Source organism: Octopus sinensis, linkage group LG8, assembly GCF_006345805.1.
Source record: "Octopus sinensis linkage group LG8, ASM634580v1, whole genome shotgun sequence".
In the NCBI taxonomy this organism is placed as follows: domain Eukaryota; kingdom Metazoa; phylum Mollusca; class Cephalopoda; order Octopoda; family Octopodidae; genus Octopus; species Octopus sinensis.
This window is the reverse complement of record NC_043004.1, coordinates 85933386-85943249: the sequence shown is the minus strand read 5'-3', so window position 1 is coordinate 85943249 and position 9864 is coordinate 85933386. Positions and strand designations below refer to the sequence as shown.

The 9864-nt window shown below is 37.1% G+C and overlaps 1 long non-coding RNA gene across 1 annotated transcript in view; it reads left to right on the top strand.

The window, feature by feature from the left end:
• Positions 1-8217, top strand: part of LOC118764451 — a 21062-nt gene extending 12845 nt beyond the window's left edge. The window contains exon 2 of the long non-coding RNA XR_005000261.1: positions 8064-8217. This is a non-coding gene — a long non-coding RNA (uncharacterized LOC118764451). The remainder of the gene's footprint in view (positions 1-8063) is intronic.
• The last annotated feature ends 1647 nt before the right edge of the window (positions 8218-9864 follow it).

Sequence of the window (9864 nt, the reverse complement as noted above, 5' to 3'; positions counted from 1 at the left end):
GGAACCAGCCAATCAAAGACAAATGATTGTAGGAATCAATTCCGTGCTTTTCATCCATTAATTTCCAACGTTATGAGGAACTTTGTTGTTTCAGCACACTTTATCTAGCTAAGGTCGAAACGGCCAAGAAACATGAATGGCACCAATTACTTAGAATGTATATTCCAAAGCACGGAAACTAATAATAATAATAATAATAATAATAATAATAATAATAATAATGGATGTATGAATGAATGAAACTAAAAGTTACGAAAGCTATGTGCCTTCTGAGTTAATGTATAGACATATGAATACATAGATACGTAGGCATATATATATATATATATATATATATATATGATGACACACATACATTTGCATGGCCAACTACAGACACATAAACACACACATATATAAAATAAACATACTTATATATATATATATATATGTGTATATATATATATATATATATATATATATATATGAAATATATATCTGTATATATCTATAGATATGCGTATGTATGTATATATGTATGTATATATATATATATATATATATATATATAATATATATATTATATATATATATATATATACATCAACACATATAAGTGTAATAAGGTATATTACACACGCCTATTTATGTACGAAAATTATGATTGTGTGTTTTTATGTATATGTATATGTGCCTGTATGCCTATGTGTGTATGGGCATTCATACCAATATCATTTGTCAGAACCTGATTAGATACTCACTCTTTAAAATAAATCATGCGTTTGCTTCAGAGTTTAGTAAAGAGCATATTGAATGAGCGTATGCTTTGCAACTCCTGGACATTCAAGATGTCGCTGACCCAAAGTACCCTGCACGTTGTAACAACCTGGCCCTGGAGACACCAGATGATCGGAAGGTAAATTATTGTTTCTGAAGTTTACTTTCATTCCTTCTTGACCACATCCAGTCAGAAATCTTCTTAATTGCTCCCGCCATGGTCTTAAGAGCTCTGACACCGCTTTCTCTGTCCCAGCCCACGACCCCGTCGCAGAAACTGAGAACCGTTTCATGAGTTTGTCAATAGATTTGCCCTTACAAACATCCCCTCCAACATTTGTAGAGAGGACTTTTATTTGGAAGCCTGATCTCTCAAATTGATGTTTAACTGCCATATTTCTCAGTATTGTAGACATCGGATTCCTCCATTCTCCATTTATATGTTACTGTGAATTCATTTAGAAATAGTTGTTTTGATCGGAGTGCAAGTGTAGGTCCTCTTGTTAACGATTTCTGGATGAATTTTTTCCATTCTGAAGGGTCTGCTGACCTCTCCCAGTTATCCTCTGCAATTATGATTCCGGTGGTACAGCTATTCCAAGCCACAGACTGCGGCACCCTGCAATGTAGAATATTACTGGAGATTCTGGTGACTTTGTCTTATTTCTCGCTTTACAAATCACGTACAATCTAAGGACATGACTGTGTCTCCATGTGGATCTTTGTATCTCGCATGGGTTAGTACCCCTTTACACGAGCTCAGAATATCTCCCAATCTTCTTATTTTTGTTTTGAAAATATGGGTAAGTATGGGTAAGTACGGGTTATCTAATTTCACCTCACTTCAGCAGGTCATAAGCATATGTGAGATCGAAGATTATCCTTAGAGGATCCATATATCGTTTGCTATTCCAGTTGAGAATACACTGCACGCTGTATCGCAAGACTTCTGACGTTCACGATATATTTCAAACAAGACATACTTGTATGCAAATAGTCAACGTATAAACTCAATACGATTGCATGCTGTGTAACAAAGATATTCAGAAGATGAGGGCATATTCCCGTGTCTGGAACAAATTAGACAATGATTGTATTACAAAGGCGCCAATAGAGATGTTATTAGTCTCGTACTTTGCGTATGAATTCAGATGTGAATTATTGTGGCTTAGGTTAAGCAACAATAAATTGGAATTTTCGCTCTGAACTCTGTGTGCGTGGGCGCCTGTGTGTGTGTTTATGTTGTGTGTGTGTGTGTTGTGTGTGTGTGTGTGTGTGTGTGTGTGTGCGTGTGTGTGTGTATGTCTGTGTGTGTGTGAGGTTATGTGGTTACGCAAATGGATAATACATGCATAGTTATAAGTATACTCGGACAAACACGCGCAGATGCACGCACATACACAACAAAAATAAACACGCATCCACACACTCACACACACAAACACAGAGACTCACACACATAGACACACACAGACACACACACACATACACACGTAGACACACATGTAGATTGAAAGATACTGCTTGCATTCTTCAGGTTATAGTTTTGTGTACCCAGAGGAAAACTGATTACGCACGCACATACACACACACAAACGCACACAAACGTACACATAAACACTCACACACACACACACAAACACATACTTACACACTCACACACTCACAGGCTCATTTATATACATATATGAATGCCTACGTAGTTCTGTCTATATACATTTGCATGCACACACATACATGCATACATACATACACGCATGCATACATACATACATACATACATACATACATATATATATATATATATGTATATATATATATATTTATATATATATATACATATATATATATATATTGCATATGCGTGTGACATAAATATATACACGTATGTCAATTCATTGCAGGTGTCAATTCATTACATATATATCTTGTTAGGTGTTCTGTTACAGGTAATCACAAAAGTTGCAACGAGAAAATTGCAAAGTCTATGCGACAACCGACGTGAAGTGTTTGTTCTCTTTATGGTCGCAATGCATCCGGACCAATTCTTTATCTATCTATCTATCTATCTATCTATCTATCTATCTATCTATCTATCTATCTATCTATCTATATCTATCTATCTATCTGCCTGTCTGTCTGTATGTATGTATGTCTGTCTGTATGTATGTCTGTCTGTATGTATGTCTGTGTATCTATTATACATACACACACAGATATATAGGTATAAACACCCCCACACACTGACATATATATACTCTTATATATATGTGTGTGTGTGCATGTGTGTATATCTATCTATCAATGTGTGTGTGTATACATATATATATGTATATACTAGCAGTATCGCCCGGCGTTGCTCAGGTTTGTAAGGGAAATAACTATAAAGCATTTTTAGAGAGTTATAGCCAAAAAATAGCAAAAAAATGGAAAAAAAATGATGGTAAATTTTTTTTTGAGAGTAAAAAAAGGTTGAGTTGCGTCCCCTAGACAGTCTGTGGTTTGTTTTTTTTTATTCTCGACCCCATGTCGAATTTATCGATTTTTTTCAGAACTGGGGGAACTTTTCAAAATTTTCGCTGCGTTAGTTTTGAATTATGACATTGGGCTATGTGTGTGTCAAGTTTCATCAGAATCGGTTGAAAGCCGTGGTCAGGGTGAGGGTACGAGAAAACAGACACACAGAAACACGCACAGACAAACTGCCGTTTATATAGAGAGAGATATATGTATATACATATATATTTATATCCATATATATATATATATATATATATATATATATATAGAGAGAGAGAGAGAGAGAGAGAAATAGATAGATAGATAGATAGATAGATAGATAAATATGGATATATACATATGCATAGATATATGTATGTACTTTATATGTCACTGCATGTATCATACATACATATTAGTGTATGTGTGTGTGCGTGCGTGTGTGTGTATGTGTGTGCGTGCGTGCGTGCGTGTGTTCATCTATATAGTATGTTACTGGTAGATATCAAGACATAAAAAAGAAAAACCGAGAAAATTATTCCGTACTAAAATTTAATATCCGGAACGCTTCACGATAAACATTCGAGCAGTACAATAATTTCATTTGTTGATGTAAGCGTTCAAACGAAACAACCACAAATATACCATGTTTGCCTATACTAAAATCACTAAGAAATAACTGTATTAAAAGGCGACAGTGAATGCTCCTACAGATTTAGTCAAATCTCAGTCGTAAAATATCGACTTTGAAAAGCATTTAAATTCTTTCCCGCAAGGCATTTTACAAAGAAGTGTACAGAGTAGGCAAAAAGCTAATCAACGGGTATTAAAGCGATGTAATAGGCCAACTTACAGAAGAATATAGTTTAAAATACAAAGTAATATTATATATATGTGTGGTAAGTAGATTGCTTCGCAAACACATGGTTCCGCGTTCAGTACTCTTGCGTGGCAGCTTGGGCAAGTGCCTGCTATATAGTCTCAGGTCGACGAAAGCCTGGGTGGATTTTCCCGATGGAAACTGAAAAGAACCATAAGGTAAGTGTGTATGTGTGTGTGTGTGTGTATATATACATATGAATGTGTGTATGTATGTATGTATGTATGTATGTATGTATGTATGTATGTATGCATGTATGTATGTATGTATGTATGCATGTATATGTGTGTGTGTGTATATATATATATATATTGACAGAAACGATAAGACAACAAAAGAATGAAAAAGACCTCGATATTATGTAAATAGAGGAATTTATCTGTAAATATAATATGTGGCAATTAGTCGGTGGCCATGATTTTTTCCGATGGCCTAATAACTGAAGAGATAGCGGCGAGGGTTTCCGCCCCGACATCCGAAACTCGGACTTTTATCATGGCTACCGAATAATTGTCACATATTATATTATATATATATATATATATATATATATATATATATATATATATATATATATATATATATATATATATATATATCTTTATGTGTGTTTGTGTGTGTATATGTGGTCTGTATTTATGTATCTGTGTTTGTTCCCTCCATCCATCGTTGGACAACCGATGTTGGTATGTTTACGTCCCCCATAACCTAGCAGTTTGACAAAAAATACCGATAGTATACGTACCGGTCTTACAAAGAATAAAGCCTAGGGTCGATTACTTCGACCAAAAGGCGGTGCTTCGGCATGGCCGCAGTCAAATAACTGAAACAAATATATGTATAAATATATATATATATATATATACTAATTTCTGTATTGCCCACAGATGTGAGGGCTAAACATAGAGGGGATAAACATGGACAGACAAAGGGATTAAGTCGACTACATCGACCCCAGTGCGTAACTGGTACTTATTTAGTCGACCCCGAAAGGATGAAAAGCAAAGTCGACCGCGGCGGAATTTAAACTCAGAACGTAACGGCAGACGAAATACCTATTTCTTTACTACCCACAATGGGCTAAACGCGCCTGGTGTGCTAACGATTCTTATTTGTTTATTACCCACAAGGGGCTAAATATAGAGAGGACAAACAAGGACAGACAAAGGGATTACATCGACCCCAGTGCATAATTGGTACTTATTTAATAGACCCCGAAAAGGTGAAAGGCAAAGTCGACCTAGGCGGAATTTCAACACAGAACATAGCGGCAGACGAAATACCTATTTCTTTACTACCCACAAGGGGCCAAACACAGAGGGGACAAACAAGGATAGTCAAACGGATCAAGTCGATTACAACGACCCCAGTGCGCAACTGGTACTTATTCAATCGACCCCGAAAAGATGAAAGGCAAAGTCGACCTCGGCGGAATTTGAACTCAGAACGTAGCGGCAGACGAAATACCGCTAAACATTTCGCCCGGCGTGCTAACGTTTCTGCCATCTCGTCGCCTGAAGAATATATATATATATATGTGTGTGTGTGTGTGTGTGTGTGTGTGTGTGTGTGTGTGTGTGTGTGTGTGTGTTGTGTGTGTGTGTGTGTGTGTGTGTGTGTGTGTGTGTGTCTGGGTGTGAGTGTGTGTATAAAATTCCATTGCTATTAAAAGCAAAGAAATCAGTTTTGAAGTGTATCATAGGAATATAGTATTATAAGAATTGTAAAATTATGTATTATAGGAATAACAGTGTACTAGCTATAGAATCACAAATCTATAGTTGTATTCTACACTATAAGATTGTAATCTATTCTAAACTATACTGTGATTCTTCTGAATTACAAAGAAGAAGAAATACTGAAAATCCATTGCATTCAGCTGTAAACTGTCTCTAATGATACGCCACAAAAGTGCTTCACAGAATCGTTATTTTGTCGATAACGTACTCGCGACAAAAGTACAAACGACCGATGTCATTTACTTTTTTTTCTTATATGAATATTGCGAACTCCAAGACTCTATATGTTAAAGGGGTCGTAATGAACAGCATTCTGCAACCGGTTCCACCAAACACTTATAACACTTCAATGCGATATAATAAACTCTACAGAGAAGTAGTTAGGAAAAGTTTAACAAATTTCTAAAGCAACACGCGCTAAACAGATGTTCTAGACGAGTAATAAAGCAATACAAATAACTTATCGACATTGATTAAACAGACATAAATATAACATGTGTATGCGTGGGTATGTGCGTGTGTGTTGGTGTGTGTGTGTTGTGTGTGTGTGTGGTGTGTTGTGTGTGTGTCTGGGTGTGAGTGTGTGTATAAAATTCCATTGCTATTAAAAGCAAAGAAATCAGTTTTGAAGTGTATCATAGGAATATAGTATTATAAGAATTGTAAAATTATGTATTATAGGAATAACAGTGTACTAGCTATAGAATCACAAATCTATAGTTGTATTCTACACTATAAGATTGTAATCTATTCTAAACTATACTGTGATTCTTCTGAATTACAAAGAAGAAGAAATACTGAAAATCCATTGCATTCAGCTGTAAACTGTCTCTAATGATACGCCACAAAAGTGCTTCACAGATCGTTATTTTGTCGATAACGTACTCGCGACAAAAGTACAAACGACCGATGTCATTTACTTTTTTTTCTTATATGAATATTGCGAACTCCAAGACTCTATATGTTAAAGGGGTCGTAATGAACAGCATTCTGCAACCGGTTCCACCAAACACTTATAACACTTCAATGCGATATAATAAACTCTACAGAGAAGTAGTTAGGAAAAGTTTAACAAATTTCTAAAGCAACACGCGCTAAACAGATGTTCTAGACGAGTAATAAAGCAATACAAATAACTTATCGACATTGATTAAACAGACATAAATATAACATGTGTATGCGTGGGTATGTGCGTGTGTGTTGGTGTGTGTGTGTGTGTGTGTGTGTGTGTGTGTGTGTGTGTGTGTGTTGTGTGTGTGTGTGTGTGTATGTGTGTGTGTGAGTGTGTTGGGTTTTATTTTTTATCCAGAAATTGTTTCAAACGTTAGACTACGGCTATGCCTTGTGGAATTTTTAATCGAATGAATCGAACCCAGTACATATTATTGGGCAAAAAAAAAAAAAGAAAATTGGGTAATTATTCTGTCGGTGTCTTTTGCCGAAGCGCCAAGTTTTGGAGATGTAAGCACACCCACATTGGTCGTCAGGCGATGGTGGTTAGAACCAAGCAGAAAGACGTACAAACACTCACACACACACACACACACACACGGATGCACACACTCACACATACACACGGATGCACACACTCACACACAGAGACACATATGCGTACACACGTACATGCGCGGAAACGCGCACCCCCTACATAATAAAAGACAAGCTTATTTCAGTTTCCGTATACTAAATCCACTCACACGGCTTTGGTCAGCCCGAGGCTAGAGTAGAAGACAGTTGCCCAAAATGCCACGCAGTAGGACTGAACTCGGAACATACATACGTATCTCTATGTGTGTGCATGTACTATTTTCGAAGAAGGAACGCACTGAGCTCGATATCCTAACGATCTTTGCGAATAGTAGGAATTTTACAGGCTCTCCATGAAAATAAATAAATAAATAAAATTTGTGCGAAGATGGAATCTTGGTGTTTCATGTGTCAGTATTAGTCTGTGTGAAGGCGGCGAGCTGGCAGAAACGTTAACATGCCGGGCGAAATGCGTAGCCGTATTTCGTCTACCGTTACGTTCTGAGTTCAAATCCACCGAGGTCGACTTTGCCTTTCATTCTTTCGGGGTCGATTAAATAAGTACCAGTTACGCACTGGGGTCGATATAATCGACTTAGCCCGTGTGTGAGTCATTGTTTGTCCCCTCTTTGTTTAGCCCCTTCTGGGTAGTAAAGAAATAGGTATTTTGTCTGTCGCTACGTTCTGAGTTCAAATTCCGCGAGGTCGACTTTGCCTTTCATCCATTCGGGTTCGATAAATTAAATACCAGTTGCGTACAGGCGTTGATCTGATCGACTGCCTCCTCCCCGCAAATTTCGTGCCTCGTGCCTAGAGAAGAAATGTATGAGTCTGTGTGCATGAATACCTGTGAGTGCGGGTCTATGTAGGTATGTATATAATCCGTACAGAAAATGTTATTAAAAATTCCATTAACCTCCATTGCTCAAATAAGTGCGGCATTCAAATGTAGTAGATATGTTAAGGCGATAACAGCTCCTGGAAACTGTGAAGATTTGAAGGGAAATAAAGAGCCAAGACTGTCGGCTGTTTGTTTTGTTGTCGTTATTCATGATAGGGAAATGGTGTGTGGGGTACGCTAGGAAAAATACCTTTTTGTCACTTCACCTCTGTATGACTTCGCTTGTCATTCTTTTATCAATGGACGAGATAGGGGAAGGTGAGCAAAACAATACCAAGGCTCGTGTCCTTTCGTTCACACACGGACTTCAAACACACTCTCACACACACACACGCATACACATACACACCCATACACACACATACACAGATTATTATATATGCATACTTGTTCTATGTAGATTCTTGGTCACACATTAACTCACAAGCAAACACGCGTACTCGTGTCCGCCATACGTCCTTCTTGAGCAGCTGTTGATCTCGTTTATATTTAAGAATGTAAAGGACCTTCACCATACAATAACGATTCATTATAAACGATCATTTTAATGCCTCACTTTTCAATCGAAGGCTATCCTTCACAGAAGGTGTGAGATGCTATTGTTGTTGGACATACATACATAAATACACACACTTGGTTTATATGCATTGATAACTCAGCCAATACGCCAAACAACCACATAGTAAGACAAGACTAATACCTCAGATTTCAGATAGCAAATTCTAAGAAAAATAGCAAAGGATATAGCTCTAGGCGTTACTAAACTCTTTTATTCTTTTATTCTTCTATTTGTTTCAGCCATTTGACTGCGGCCATGCCTTAAGTCGAGCAAATCAACCCCAGGACTTATTCTTTGTAAGCCTAGTACTTATTCTACCGGTCTCTTTTGCCGAACCGCTAAGTTACGGGGACGTAAATACACCAGCATCGATTTTTAAGCGATGTTGGGGGACAAACACAGACACACAAGCATATACACACACGTACATATATATATATATATATATACATATATACAAGGGGCTTCTTTCAGTTACCGTCTACCAAATCCACTCACAAGGCTTTGGTCTACCCGAGGCTATAGTAGAAGACACTTGCCCAAGGTGCCACACAGTGGGACTGAACCTGGAACCATGTGGTTGCTAAGCAAGCTATTTACAGCAAAGCCACTCCTACACCTATGAAAAAACTGAAAAAATTGCAAATATTTCACTGAAATATGGATATTATCCTCGAGTAGTTGGGCATTGATGTAAAATCAACCATTCACAGCGGTTTTTGCGTTTTTCTCAAAATGGCATTTCTGACAATGAGTAGCATAGGTAGTGATATCTCCGAGAGTAATTGATGTAATTGGCTAAATTTTGCATGTGAATTAATTTGATACTTGTCTAGATACTGTTGTAGTGTCAGAAACGCTTGAACTGTTGTATATGACTATGAGTAATTCCACAACGAAATCTAGGTCAACTTCATCAATATCTTTGAATCAGCATCTAGTCTGTACCCCAATCTGTTGGCATTCCAAGTTAGAGCATATTATCCTTGATAGTTTGGTAGAA